Genomic DNA, 16,102 nt, shown 5'->3' with positions numbered 1-16,102 from the left:
CGAAACCAGATTAGATGCAGTTGAGCCTAAATGTTTTAGATTAATAACAGGATTCACTAGACAACACCTGCAAATAAAGAAAATAGTGAATAAACATTGGCCCATTGTGCTAAGAGATAATGTTATAGGCGAGAGCCTGCCCAAGACTATCTCCATGACCTACAGCAAAGCCCCCTCCTTAAGGGACCATATAGTCCAAACTAATCCGGATCCCTTTACAAGAACTGAGTGGTGGCAAAGGAATAAGGGGTTCTACAACTGCAAAATCTGCAAAGCGTGCACGCATGGTGAGAACACCAAAACCTATAGGGATGGATTCACTGAGAAGGAATATGTTATCAATCAAGTACTAACATGCAAGACAGAATATGCTATATATGTCTTGCGCTGTCCTTGTGGCCTGCAGTATGTTGGCAGCACCAGGAATGCTGTCCATAAACGCATTTTGCAACATCTGCGAGCGATTACAAACATGGACAGCACATACCCTGTTGAGCGCCATTTTAAGGACCACCACCAAAGCAACAATAGTGGTCTAAAATACTGGGTTATTGATTCTGTCATTAACACTAAAAGAGGCGGAGACAGGGAGACCAGGCTTAGAAAGCTTGAGACAAAATACATCCTACTACTTAATACCAAGGTGCCTCATGGGTTGAATGTGACTGAAGATCTTCACACTTGCTTGCTCTAGTAGACTTAAGATATTAGAACTGTGTGCTCTCCCCCACGTGGATAATGTCCGCGGTACTCACCCAGCTGGGAGACGACCGGGACAGATCCCGTGGGGGCTGCGAGCAGTCACAGTCCTTATGAAACAATACTGAAAGAATAAATGCTGCTATTGAACACAATGATAATCTATTTATTATTATTTTTCACTGTGCACGTTTTTAGCAACCAGGTCAAGAACCATTGTATTATAATGAAAACGTATAGGATCTTTTCCATTAGATTGCTTGTTTATATATTTTTTTGAATTAGTTTGGGTTATGGGCTTCGGACCCTTTATGGGCCTGATTTATTTATTTATGTTAACTCGTTTTAGCACTTGAAAAAAAGCTTTTTAAACATAGTAATAAAGTGCATCTATAGAGGAAGTCTTCTTTAATATGGAATTGTATGACTGTTGTAATAGAAAATCTACCCGTAAAGTAATGAAAGCCTTAGCGAAACAATTTGCAAGAAATATTGTAGAGAATAGAAGTAATTACATCTTTTCCCTTTTTTGAGCAATGGGTTTATGTGTAGACATATTTTGTATACAAGTGAACTGAATCAGGAACTTGGTATTCTGTAATATGCGCATTTGCACTATGCTAATTTTGCACACATTAATGCACTTTTTGAAGCACTATTGGCACTTTAAAAAGTAAGCACATAGCACTTTATATGGATTGAACTCTGGTACCGAAGTTTCCTGAGGCAGTGAAAAGAAAAATTGGAATTCATGTTTACAGATATTTATACATGAGGCACAGGGGATTTACATATGTTTTTTATTCTTGTAAATAGGGCTTTTAATACGGATTTGATCAATTAATAAGTGTATTTTACAGTAATAATCGCTTTTAATTCTCTAGTCATACAATTTATTTAATGTGACGTTTACCTTGTTATATGAAATGGTTATAAATGTATTTTACATTCATTTGAGAAACAGACACATATAACACGAGGTTGAATTTGATGCAAAGTGTTTTTACTATGTTTATTATGAAGTTTGCACAGGTGATTTCATTTTACCACTCGCTTTCACTTTAAAAGGTGTACCTAACCAAGCAAACGCTGTCATGTGATCAAGGCTCCGCTGAGCCGAAACGTCGGTGACTCTTTCTGCTTAATAAAATCTTTTGATTGCACCTCGAGGTCCGTGTCCGGAGTCTGCTTGCTGTGTGGTACGAAGGAACGCGCAAGTTTGGTGACAAACGGTGAACAGGAGATATAGCCAGTGGGATTCGTCCTGGCTTTACACGGGACCCCCCTTGAGAATCGGTCGACGCTTTGGAATCGAATCTTTTCTCTGAACGGCGTTCAGGGAAGTTACAAACTCCGGTAGGAGAACGGCGTCTGACCCCCGGCTTCCGGTAATTGACCGGATCAAAGAGCGAAGGATTTGGGCGTCCGTAACTGTAGGCGGCTCGGGCTCGAGTCGGACGGAGGAATACAGATCGGCAAGGCGGGGGCGCCCAATCAAGTGAGCTCATCAGCAAGTGTTACAGCTGGGGAAGGGAAGAGGGCGAGACCGGAACCTTGGTTTGCTTGCCGGTTATTTGGAGAACGGCCAGCTTTAAAGGTACCGGAAGAATATACATAAATATTGCAGAAAGATGTCAGGTGACAGCGTGAGGGCACGGGAAACATTAGCTGCAACAATGTTTTCCGATGACACCCCAATCCCTGACAATATACAAGGGAGAAGAAATGCAGAAGCCAGTGGCAGCAGCAACACAACCATAATTAAGGAACTATTTAAAGTATTAGAAAAGAAGTCATTCCAGGAACAAGCTAAGTGGTGGGAGTCTAAGTCACTGCAACGTTATATTGAGGTAAATCGCATCCCACGGGGCTTGAGAATATTAACAGCCCCCACCTATGAAAACCCGAATGCCGATTTGATGAAGGAGTGGGCAGAAATTAATTTGGAAGCATCGCGACGCCAGGTGCAGGTGCTTATTAAATATGCAGATATTGACAGAGCCAAACTCCTCACGGAAATAGCTGCTCTGTATGAAGAAATAGATGGCCTGGGGGAAGAGGATGAAAAGGACAGACTTTTAAAAATCATGCAGGAACGTCTGAAAAAAGAGGAGGCAAAAATCGTGGCAAGGAAATCGTATAAGTTCCAAAGAGACAGGAATGACTACGAGTTGGGCCAGATCTTTACTTTTGCGCGAAAATTTGACACTCTTCGCAGGGGTGGAACTAAACAGCAACAACAATCTAATAGAAGGAACCCCCCAAGCCACCTCAACCCCGCAAGGAAAGAAGCAGGTGAAGCAAGTGATTCATCTAATGCCACAGTCAGTTCAGACCCAGATTCTGACTTGGAGGCAGATCGCCGTAGACAGACGGAAGCGGCAACACTACCGAAACTCACACCAGGCCAGGAGATTGTTTTTTTAGGCCAGGACAGGCGGAATACCCTGAGATCCCACACAAAAAACAGTCAGGAAAATCCAGGGCAAACTACAGGCGCCGCCAGAGGTCGCGGATGGCAAAAAAGAGGAACGCAAAAGAAAAGAGGTGGGGGGTCCGGACGGAGCAATGCCCCACAACTGGAGTGAAACCAGCCTCTAATCGCACTGTAGTCAACCTTACTGAACTAAAACTTACAGAGAAGGAGGAGAACATACTTAAACTTGGCTTGTCATATGCACCCCCCTGCGACTTTGATTATGCCAATACCAGATGCAATGTCTATAAGGCAGTGAGAAAATTGAAACTGCGTAAATTCTATGCCTTGAAAAACAAGGAAGGAACAACATTGGATGTGGAAACCCAACAATCTGAGGCATCACAAGGAACACGCATCATAAGTGAGCTTTGGGAAACAGAAGGTATGGGTTACGTAGCAACTAGCAGTACCAATGGAGCCAACAAAGGGATGGATGAGAGTGGAAACAGAATATCCACAATTACGGACTTTAGAGCACCATCTACCTTCTATCCCATCCTTCTTAGAGATAACATAGATGTTTTCCAAGAAAATGTGGTTATGGATCTGAAAAAGTTGCAGGTTAAAATTGGGAACAAAAAACACAGATATACAGCCCAGCAGCAACAATATAAAGCACTGACTGAGAAACTCAACAAAGAAAAGAATGTGGTAATCAGAAGTAGTGATAAAGGGGGCAATGTGGTCCTCATGACTAAAGCCAATTATGATAAAGAGGCCTACAGCCAGCTTAATGATTGTGATTGCTATGAGAAAATTAACAACCGTGAGCTCCTGACCATCAAGGAAGAATATCACCGAAGACTATGTAAGTGGCGATCAGCCAAACTCATTACTGACAATGAATTTGATTACCTAAAGGTTGAGCACCCTGTAACACCGATATTGTATTTTCTACCCAAAATACATAAAGACCCGATCCATCCACCAGGAAGGCCAATAATATCAGCAAGGGGGAGCCTTCTTGAACACACCTCTATCTATATAGATTACTTTTTACAAGGTTATGTTCAAAAATTGGGGTCTTACATACGTGATACAGGGGACTTCCTAAACAAAATCAAGGAAGTACAGATACAGGAAGGGGATTGGCTGATAGCCCTAGATGTAACGGCGCTATATACCAGTATAAAGCATAGTGATGGTCTTGAGGCAATACGATATTACCTAGCAAGAAGAGAACCAGGCAATGAGAAACACAGTAAAATGCTGTTGGACATGTTAGATTTCTGTTTGTCAAACAACGTGTTTCTATATAATTTCCAACTGTACCGCCAGAAACAGGGGGTGGCAATGGGGGCCAGTTTCTCCCCAAGCTACGCATGTCTGCACATGGGGGCTTGGGAGGAACTGGTCCTGGGGCTAGGTTTCCAACACATCATTAGGAACAACCTGGTAGCATGGTTCCGCTTCATTGACGATTTATTCGTCATTTGGAGAGGCAGCCAGGAAGAGGCCCTTAAATTCATTGAGAACATCAATGACAACCCCCTGAATCTCAGATTTACCGCAACACTCAGTCAAGAAGCTATCACTTTCTTAGACTCTGAGCTCTATGTCAATGGTTGTCATTTGGAGTCTAGGGTCTATAGGAAGAAAACAGCGGGCAACAGCATTTTACATGCAGCTAGCGCGCACCCGATTCACCTCATCTCCAGTATCCCATACGGGGAAATGCTGCGGTTAAGACGCATATGCAGCAACCCCGTGGAACTGGAACAGGCACAAAAGGAGAGTAGGGAGAGATTCCTCGAAAGGGGATACTCCGCAAAAGTGTTAGACAGAGCTGTGCAAAAATCCTTATCAATAAGCAGGGATGAACTCCTAATTAGAAAAGCTGATAGAGAGCCGCCCAATCAGGCCGAAACCAGATTAGATGCAGTTGAGCCTAAATGTTTTAGATTAATAACAGGATTCACTAGACAACACCTGCAAATAAAGAAAATAGTGAATAAACATTGGCCCATTGTGCTAAGAGATAATGTTATAGGCGAGAGCCTGCCCAAGACTATCTCCATGACCTACAGCAAAGCCCCCTCCTTAAGGGACCATATAGTCCAAACTAATCCGGATCCCTTTACAAGAACTGAGTGGTGGCAAAGGAATAAGGGGTTCTACAACTGCAAAATCTGCAAAGCGTGCACGCATGGTGAGAACACCAAAACCTATAGGGATGGATTCACTGAGAAGGAATATGTTATCAATCAAGTACTAACATGCAAGACAGAATATGCTATATATGTCTTGCGCTGTCCTTGTGGCCTGCAGTATGTTGGCAGCACCAGGAATGCTGTCCATAAACGCATTTTGCAACATCTGCGAGCGATTACAAACATGGACAGCACATACCCTGTTGCGCGCCATTTTAAGGACCACCACCAAAGCAACAATAGTGGTCTAAAATACTGGGTTATTGATTCTGTCATTAACACTAAAAGAGGCGGAGACAGGGAGACCAGGCTTAGAAAGCTTGAGACAAAATACATCCTACTACTTAATATCAAGGTGCCTCATGGGTTGAATGTGACTGAAGATCTTCACACTTGCTTGCTCTAGTAGACTTAAGATATTAGAACTGTGTGCTCTCCCCCACGTGGATAATGTCCGCGGTACTCACCCAGCTGGGAGACGACCGGGACAGATCCCGTGGGGGCTGCGAGCAGTCACAGTCCTTATGAAACAATACTGAAAGAATAAATGCTGCTATTGAACACAATGATAATCTATTTATTATTATTTTTCACTGTGCACGTTTTTAGCAACCAGGTCAAGAACCATTGTATTATAATGAAAACGTATAGGATCTTTTCCATTAGATTGCTTGTTTATATATTTTTTTGAATTAGTTTGGGTTATGGGCTTCGGACCCTTTATGGGCCTGATTTATTTATTTATGTTAACTCGTTTTAGCACTTGAAAAAAAGCTTTTTAAACATAGTAATAAAGTGCATCTATAGAGGAAGTCTTCTTTAATATGGAATTGTATGACTGTTGTAATAGAAAATCTACCCGTAAAGTAATGAAAGCCTTAGCGAAACAATTTGCAAGAAATATTGTAGAGAATAGAAGTAATTACATCTTTTCCCTTTTTTGAGCAATGGGTTTATGTGTAGACATATTTTGTATACAAGTGAACTGAATCAGGAACTTGGTATTCTGTAATATGCGCATTTGCACTATGCTAATTTTGCACACATTAATGCACTTTTTGAAGCACTATTGGCACTTTAAAAAGTAAGCACATAGCACTTTATATGGATTGAACTCTGGTACCGAAGTTTCCTGAGGCAGTGAAAAGAAAAATTGGAATTCATGTTTACAGATATTTATACATGAGGCACAGGGGATTTACATATGTTTTTTATTCTTGTAAATAGGGCTTTTAATACGGATTTGATCAATTAATAAGTGTATTTTACAGTAATAATCGCTTTTAATTCTCTAGTCATACAATTTATTTAATGTGACGTTTACCTTGTTATATGAAATGGTTATAAATGTATTTTACATTCATTTGAGAAACAGACACATATAACACGAGGTTGAATTTGATGCAAAGTGTTTTTACTATGTTTATTATGAAGTTTGCACAGGTGATTTCATTTTACCACTCGCTTTCACTTTAAAAGGTGTACCTAACCAAGCAAACGCTGTCATGTGATCAAGGCTCCGCTGAGCCGAAACGTCGGTGACTCTTTCTGCTTAATAAAATCTTTTGATTGCACCTCGAGGTCCGTGTCCGGAGTCTGCTTGCTGTGTGGTACGAAGGAACGCGCAAGTTTGGTGACAAACGGTGAACAGGATATATATATATATATATATATATATATATATATATATATATATATATGTATTACCTAGTGGCGGTCGCCAGTAGGTAGTTATAGTTAGGATTGGCTACCATAGGAAAACCGCAACATTCTATTGGGAATAACTCTGGCGCCGGTTGAGGAATTTGTGTGTAATTTTCCCAAATTTTGGCCAGCTCCGCTGCGCTCCTTCCCTGAAAGGTTCTGGGGGATTCATCAAGTGGGGGCTAAGAAAAAAGGGGGCTCCCAAAACGTGTTTTCCCCACATTCATTTCCATAGGACGGTCTGACAAGTCTACAGCCCGAACCGCTGAACGGAATTACGCCAAACTTGGCAAAATTGTAGGGACTAGTACGCAGATGTGCCTTTGCTATGTTTGGTGAAAATTGCTCCCGTGGTTTTTACGAAAATTAACTTCAAAAACACATATATATCTATAGGCGCGCTCTGAGCGCTCACAGGTGTGGGTACCGGGGAGCGCACCGGGCGCGCTTCGGGAGTGCGTGAGCGGAAAGCTGATTGGCTGTCGGGTGTCTGTCAACATTCTAAATGGTCCGGAGAGTCCGCCATCTTGTGTTTCTGTAAAATCGAGACACAAGAGGTGAAAAAAGAAAGGGGGGAAGATTAAAAGGGGGCAGAGTAGACACCCCCTGACCCCCTATGTTTTCTGAGAGGGGCCTAGAAGGACCTTGAAGAGCAAAAAAACTTTTATTTTTTTTTAAATTTTCGTGGGGTAAGCACTAGGTGCGCTCCCCGGTACGCTCTCCGGTACGCGCACCCTGAGCGCACCACGGGGAAAAACTGTTTTAAAAAATAGAGTAAAAAAATAATGTAAAGTTTTTAGAGGTAAGTTAGCTCTGAAAAGAGCTGTTGTGTTAAGTGGGTGTTTTTTGTACCTACAAGTAGGTACCAATGCAGAGTCTTATATTCAAGAGGAAAACTCTATTCCCCTCATATGTAAAATGCACACCATCTCTCCTATAGATGTCTTGCATGTTGTAACGCAAGTTGTTGTGGAAAATGGAACCCATACCATAGTCTCTGAGGTAAGCAGAAACAGATTTATTTACATGTTTCCTTGCTTTCTCAATCTGTGGACAAAATTGGTTGGACCAGTTCCATTTTTGCCTTTGGCATATATTAGAAAATACCAAGGCACTTTTTGGAAAAAGTGACATCAATTGTCCAAAGATGTCCTTTAAAAGCATTTCCAGACTGTTAGACCTGTCTGGCCCTTCGCGTAGTCCCTCCAATCTATTATTTATTGTGTCCCCTTTTTGCCCCTCATGCCTTTGTATTTTTTGTGTCCACTAGATTTTTATGGTGCTGGCCTGGGGGGATAGGTGCTCTTTTACCCTCATAGTTCTTCACCTTAGGCCTAGGCGCCTTTACTGACAGGAATTCACCCAGGTTTACAAAATGGTGGCTACCAACTGCCACAACTGTCACACCTGAGAACTGTCCCATAGGGTAGCATAGGGCATTCCAGAACCTTCTGGTCCCTTCTGGACCTCTGAGGGTCAGCCTATAAAAGGCGGAATGCTGGGCAACCATTTTGTCTTGCAGAGTAGGCTGGCTAGAGTGAAGGCTGTAGCATAAGGCGGGGGCTGGATCAACAGAGGGTTGACTTCCCATGATAGGGTCGCTCCTTACTGGTGCACCACCCTTCTTCCCTTGTAGTTGCTGACCTGAACCTGCCTGAGGGAAACCTGTAGACCCTGGGCACCTGTTCCCATCTGGTCCCAGAGGAGAGAGTGGGTGTGGGAGGTTACGCTGGAGTGAAATTCCTTCTACCGCCATTGAGAAAAAGGGACTTGGTGCAGATTAAGAGAGAGGGATTCCTGTGTGCCTTGATTGGAAGCCACGAGAACCGAGAGTATAGGAGGACTTACCAGACTTCCAACCGAGATTTCCCCCCCCTCTGTGGTTACCTCTGGTGTTAACTCGCCTCAAAAGGGGAAGTGGGATCTTCCTGGTTGGGGCTTAGAATCAAGTGCCTGGCGCAGTGTCGCTGAGGGAAACTGTCCGTGTGGTGAAGGGTGCCCCCATCTCTCTAAGCCTGGTAACTGAGGCGGTGAGATCGCGTTAGGAACCTCATCCCCTACTGCTCGGCGCAAAGAACTGTCCGTGTGGTGAAGGCTGCCCCATCTCGCTGTGCCCGATAATTGAGGCGGAAGGTTCGTTTGGGGAAACTTCACTTCCAGGCACTGCGCAGGTCTGGCGGACTGAACACAAGTCCCGGGGCTTGGGCGGAACCCAAGGAGGAGGTCCCGCGCAGCTGAGGAGACTCCGACCGCGAGTCACTACTCGCCCGCGCATGCCCAGTCACTCCGCTTCCCTCACGGAAGGCGGAGATTTCACCGGTGGAGGAGGCGGCCGGGAGGTAAGCATCGGCTTCTTTCCGCTTGTGTGCCCTCTTTCCCTGCATCCGCTCTAACAAGGAGGAGCGGTCTGGTGCGGGAGAGGAGGGACGAGGGGCCGCGTCAACTGCCTGGAGCGACTGGTTCCTTTTGTCTTCCCTCCCCTGACGAACGGAGACACAGGCCCAGTGGGCCCAACACAAAGGAAGTAAGGAGAGGTTGAGAGGGGGAACTTGGAGGCCATAGATTCACTTACAAGGAGCAGAGACATTTGGTTGGCCACACGAGGATTGGGCTAACACTGGGCAAAGCCCGTCAAGATTCTTGAAAAGATCATCTGAGACCTAATATTGAATGCTGATTGTACACCTTTAGTAAATATATATATATATATATATATATATACCCACCCCCCCTTGAGATAGCTCTAGAGAGGAGCTTGCATAGAGTAGTGAAGTGAGTAAGGCTAGCCAATTCTTCTGGAGACAAAGGTGGAGAGGGGGTAAATGTGTTATTCACTTACAGAGGAGTCAAGTCTAGTAAAGTTTAGAGGAGTGCAGACACTGCTCCCTGGAAACTAATGTAATGTGTTGTTAAGCGGGAAAGCTGAATAGTGAGATATTTTGGCAACTTTGAAGATCTTAATAATTTCACTGTTTGAATGTGATGTATTGAACTGTATTATCTGAAGATGAACCATAGCTAAGAGAGCAAAGAGTATTTTGGAATTGTTTGATGTTACTGCTGGGTTGTCTGCAATCTTTACACATGTGCCTCAATTAGAGATTGTCTTACCCTACCCTAGGCCAGGCTACCCTAGGTGACCTGACAACATTAGGTTCTAACAAATTGGTGTCTAGCGGTGGGTTGGTGACTGTGGTTGCGACTACTCTGCAGTAACTGAGTGTAATCCACTAACCTACACCTGGAGTTTTCTCCTAGCGGCCCTCCTAATTTTTACTTTTGCTTTTTCCAAATTTATTCCTGGTGGTGGGGTGGAGGTAGCTTCAGGTTGCCCTTGTAACTCTATTCTTTTTGCGTGGTTAACCTTGTATTGCCTTTTGCAAAATTGAATTTGCACTGGAAGAACTGGACACTTATTCTGTCGCCCAGCTAAAAGATTTCTGCCAACAAATGGGGGTGTTTTTTAAGCGTGGTGCTAAGAAGGGGGAACTCCAGACCAGTTTAAGGGCTTGGGTGGAAGCCCGCAGAGAAGGGAAGGAGGGGGATGAAGGGACAGACCGGGACACGGTCATAGAGGTAGAGGGATTATTCCACTCAGAGGTGGACAACCTCCTCCCAGGACCAGTGTCCTACTCTAGGAGGGGCAGTAGTGTCTCCGGGGAAGCTTGACCGAAGCAGAACTCACTGACAGGAGGGAAATGAGGCAACTGAAATGGGAGTTGGCCAGGCTAGAACAGGAGAGGGAAGAGCGGAGGATGGCTCATGAATTCAAACTGAAGGAGTTAGAACTCCAAGCCCTGCAACAGGGACCCTCTCCTACTCTGAATGGTGGCAGCGAATCTAGAGAACCAGCCAGGGAGTCCAGACCCTATTTGCCTAAGGACCTAATTGCTAGCTATAGTCAAGGGGATGATATAGCCAAATGGTTGGCTGCCTATGAGGTCTCCTTAAGAGCCCATGGGGTGCAGGAGAAGCACTGGGGTGGTGGGTTGTACAAGTACATGCCTCCTACCGGTCGGGACACCTTGCTAGCCTTAGAACCAGAGGAGCAGACCAACTACCCCACCATGAAGCTAGCATTGATCAGGAAGTTTGGGTTAACCCCAGAGAAGTATTGCCAGAAGTTCAGGGGGAGCCACAAGTTAAGCACCCAGAACTGGGTGGACTTCCTAGATTATGCAAGGAAGGCATTGGAGGGCTGGGTACAGGGCAGTGAGGTGAAGGATTATGAGGGGTTGTATGATCTTTTTTTGAAAGAGCATCTACTCGAGAAATGTTTTCCCGAGCTGCGCCAACACCTGGTGGACAGCAAGCTGACCAACCCCCGGAAGCTTGCAGAGGAGGCGGACATCTGGGCAAGTACCCAGGTGTCCAAAAAGGGGACTGGAGGGGATTCCCAAATAGCCGGACAGGGCGCCCCTCAGAAGAAGGAGGGGGAAGATAAAAAGCGGGAGTTCTCTAAAGGTCCCCAAAACAATTTTCAGGGAAAGGGAACAGGTTTCACCCCTAAGGCTAACCCGCCCAGAAACCCTCATCCTGGCCAAAGCCAGCAGCCAAGGGTTGTCCACTGTTTTGAGTGTGGTGGTGGTGGACATTATAAGGGAGATGTCAGATGCTCAAAGAGACCACCCCCTCCCACCGGAGGAAAAACCCCGGGAGTAGCTAGTGTAGCGCTCGGGGAGGAGTTGCCCTTAGATAAGGGGGGTGAGTGGGCGGGTGTCACCTTAGTGTCCCTGGGAGAACGGGAGATGGTTCCTAAGATCCAGGTGCCCCCAAATACTGCTAAGTATGGGCAATGGATCACCCTCAATGGCCAGAGAGGGGAGGCTCTGAGAGATACAGGAGCCAGTATGACTATGGTGAGGAGTCAACTGGTGTCTCCAGAGCAGGTGGTTCCCAATGTACTCCACCCCGCCGCGATGGCTGACGGCAGAATGGGCCACTATCCCGTGGCTGAGGTTCCCTTTGAGTGGGAAGGGGTTGCAGGTTCACTTCGAGTTGCCGTAAGCCCTGCCGTGCCAGTTGATTGTCTGCTGGGGAATGATATGGAGCACAACGCTTGGAGAGAGGTGGAATACCGGACGCACTCTGCGATGCTGGGTACACCTGACTGGGCCTGTGTGAGCACAAGGTCTGCGACTGCCCGGAGAGGGAGTTCGCCTGGGTTGAAGCCTGGAACAATGGCCCAACCCGCTGCCAAAAAGGGACAGACCCAAAGACAGGAGAAGCCTGCTTTGGCTTCCACACCCATGTGACAGATCGGCCACCTGCGGTAGTGGACCAGGAGTCCGTGGAGGGGAAAGTAGTCTCTATGGAGGACCTGCCCATCCCTGCTGAGTGGCATGTGGAGAGAGGGCCTACCAGAGAGGAGTTCTGTAAGGGCCAGAAGGAGTACCCTACCCTTGAGGGACTGAGGCGACAGGCTGAAGCCCAGGCAGCAGGGGACGTTGCGGGACACTACCACATTTACTGGGAGGATGGACTCCTCTACAGTGAACCCAAGGTACCCTTACCTGGATCATCAAGGGCTTGGTAGTCCCGCAACGATACCGAGCCTTTCTGCTGGAATTTGTTTATGCAATACCCTTGGCAGGACACTTAGGTCAGGACAAGACCTTTGCTCGGCTTGTCCCCCACTTTTACTGGCCTCAGATGAAAGTGGCGTCCAACACCTACTGTCAGACATGTGTATCCTGCCAGGGCAGTGGGAAAACAGGGGTGAAGCTGAAAGCTCCCCTGGAACCACTTCCTGTCGTTAGCACCCCCTTTGAAAGGGTGGGCATCGACATTGTAGGGCCATTGGATCCACCAACCACAGCTGGTCACAGGTTTATCCTGGTTCTGGTGGATCATGCCACACGGTACCCAGAGGCAATTCCTCTGAGGACTGTCACTGCACCTGTGGTGGCTAAGGCCCTAATGGGGATCTTCACCCGAGTGGGTTTCCCCAAAGAAGTTGTGTCTGACAGGGGGACCAACTTTATGTCAGCATACATGCGGGCAATGTGGAAAGAGTGTGGAGTGACCTACCGGTTCACCACTCCCCATCATCCCCAGTCCAATGTATGGATTGCCGAAGCACTCTAACTTGAGTATATAGATTGTTCGGTAACAATTTACAACAAATCAAACACCAATTGACAGAAGTGACAAAAGGTTCCAACAGATGAGTGAATCTTGGAGTCTTTAATGAAGAATACAGCCAGCCGACACGTGTTTCATCGCCTTCGCGATTCCTCAGGGCTGAAACAAACAAATGAGTAGCATCTAGCATATTGTTTGAGCAGATGGATTTACATACAAGACCATAGTGTATGGTCGTTACAAACAGACAATAAATGCTTCCTCCTGCAGTGAGCATACAGTGATTTTTTCAAATTTGTTTCACTAGTGCCACCACAACACATCCGTGTCGAGATTGGGTGTATACTACCGATATTCTATAAGGACGTGGATATATGTGATAGTGATTGTGATGGATATGTGCAGGCATAAAATAACAATCGTGTATCTGGAACGGCAAGCAATGACACGTGCTTTACGTCGCAGCGGAAGTGTCCTATCCGTGTGCGGCTCAGTCATCCTACATGCTAATTCCTTGTGAAACAGTGAAAACATGTGTCATTGTGAAAGCATACCTAGATGGCCGTGTCAACGTCAGAAGGTCTGCATGTTTGTTGAAAAGGAAAGACAAAACCGAAAAAATCTCATCACTAACTGTACTTTAGTGATATTCAGGCAAGATGTCACCAAGGTGAGACTGTCCGCCAAGTACGAAATGCAGACTCACCGCTCAGCTGGTGATAATTCCGACCCAGCCGGGCCCTTGACCAGTTGCACTAGTTCGAGTGCGTCCAGCAGCGGTAAATATCTTTGTTTCTGTGACAGAGTAAAAGTAATATATGTCACCTCAAATACGTGGTGTCTTAATCGTCATCACGGTGCCCTGAGATGGTCTTCCCATATGTAGTCTAATGTCACAAAGATTATCTCACTAGAGCCATTTTATTCGAAATACCAGCGAGAAACTTCCCTTCCTTTAACTGCTACAAAAATAATCCGCATTTTAAGGAATTTGGTGCGTGTCGTGTGATACCCAGAAAGGTACTACCATTCTACTTACATGAATATTGTAATCAAGAAGTATAAGTGGGGCTCGGAGATCACCGGATATAATTCACAAAGTTTTGTGAGTTCCGTTTTCGAAATAGATACTGTTAAGAAAAATTACACTTCCGTCAAAACATTGCTATAATTAGCCATTACTAGGTAAAGTTACATCCTGGAAGATCTTAGCATGATCTTACCTCTTGGAATCTTGTACGAGGATACCGGTTGCGGTTCCTGTCAAGCGTGCACCAAGCTAAAATGAGAATAAGTCATAGGGGTATTTAGACTTATGGTTGATTGCGGAGAATGATTCATCGTGTAAAATCCTAAGTTAATATATGTGGACGATCGCGTGATTCACTTACCCGTGTGTGGCTCTCCGAATGCGTCCGGCGGGTGCACCTCCTCCGAGCCCTGTTCCTGTTTGGACACGTGACTGTGTCCAAGCCGACGTGTATGCGCGTCTTGACGTGATGCGTTCTTTAGACTAGAACGCGTATGAGTACAGCAAAACCGTCCATATTGGATGGTCTCTTTTGCTACATCTATTTCACTTACGTGGTTAATATAAACAACGGTATTGTAATATTCTCCTACCGTATGAGATGAGAAAAATATATTGAACGCGAATATATTGTTATAGATATGCGATAAGTTGGTCGCTAATTTAAAATCATAAGAAACGCTCAAGCCGAGTGAATACAAGATTATATACACACAATTATGCCGGTGGGTATGTATCATTGGGAACTCGGGTATTTCCAATTGTAGATTCGTGCTAAAAAGTGCAGCGTGAAACTAGATTTTGACATAGTTTTCAATAGTGAAGTGTGCACCGTGGTTGAGTATGGTTGCTTTAAGAGTGAATAGCCCAATCATACTGTGACTTCATATCACATAAAATTGCGTACAGTATCATTTGCTAGTATTTTCGGTCTCATAACAGTATTTTTCAGTACAGGAGAGTCATCCAAGCGTTAGGAAAGATCTAAATGTCGAGAAGTCCACGTATTCACAAACACAGTTCTGCAACATTTTTAACTTTCATGACAGTCCAATGCAAATGCAATACCATAGTACCTTCATTCAATCACCCAGAAAGTACTGCATTTCTTGGTCATAATTTAATCCTAACTCCACAGATTTCAAGCGCATAATCCAGATCGCTTCAGTGCGTCTAAGTCTCAATTCTCGATTCCCACCCCTTACTGCCAAAGGTACAGTTTCTATTCCAAAAAATTGCACATTTTTGTTTCTTTGATCTTTTTGGCAGGAAGCTACGTGTAATGCTACTGGATATTTGGGGTCACAATTAACAATGGCTCTCACATGTTCCATCATTCTCTCTTTCAATTGTCTAATGGTGCTCCCCACATAATGTTTTCCGCATTCACATTCAATAATATAAATTACGAATTTGGTTGTGCAATTGATATTACTCTTGATAGTGTAACACACTCCATCAGGGCCCATGAAATTTGTTGTGCCATGTTTTGCCCATTTACACATACTGCAGAATCCGCATTTGTGGAAACCTAGACCACGTTGTGTCAACCAGTCAGCACTCCTTATGTCCCGGGGTACTGTGGGACTCAACTTGCTCCGTAATGTATTCCCTCTTCTAAAAGAGATTTGTAGTCGCTCTGTGATGTACTCGGTCAATGCTTTTTCAGATTTCAGTAGACTCCAATGCTTTGTTAAGCTTCTCCGTAAATCAGAATGGAGTGAATTGAAATCAGTGACCATTCTTATGCAATCCTTATTGTCAGTGTTTAGCTTTTGTCTGGTAGTTAGAGTGTCTATTCTCCTAACCCTTTTAATTCTTTTTTCAGCTTTTTCAATAATGTTATTTGCATAACCCCTTGTATGGAATCTTTCCTTCATGCTAGTGAGACATCTCCCGAACTCACAGTCCTCACTACAGTTCCTTCTTGCCCGAATAAATTCGCCAAAAGGTATG

Source organism: Lissotriton vulgaris, chromosome 4_1 (assembly GCF_964263255.1).
Source record: "Lissotriton vulgaris chromosome 4_1, aLisVul1.2, whole genome shotgun sequence".
Taxonomy (NCBI): Eukaryota; Metazoa; Chordata; class Amphibia; order Caudata; family Salamandridae; genus Lissotriton; species Lissotriton vulgaris.
This window is presented reverse-complemented; position numbering follows the sequence as displayed.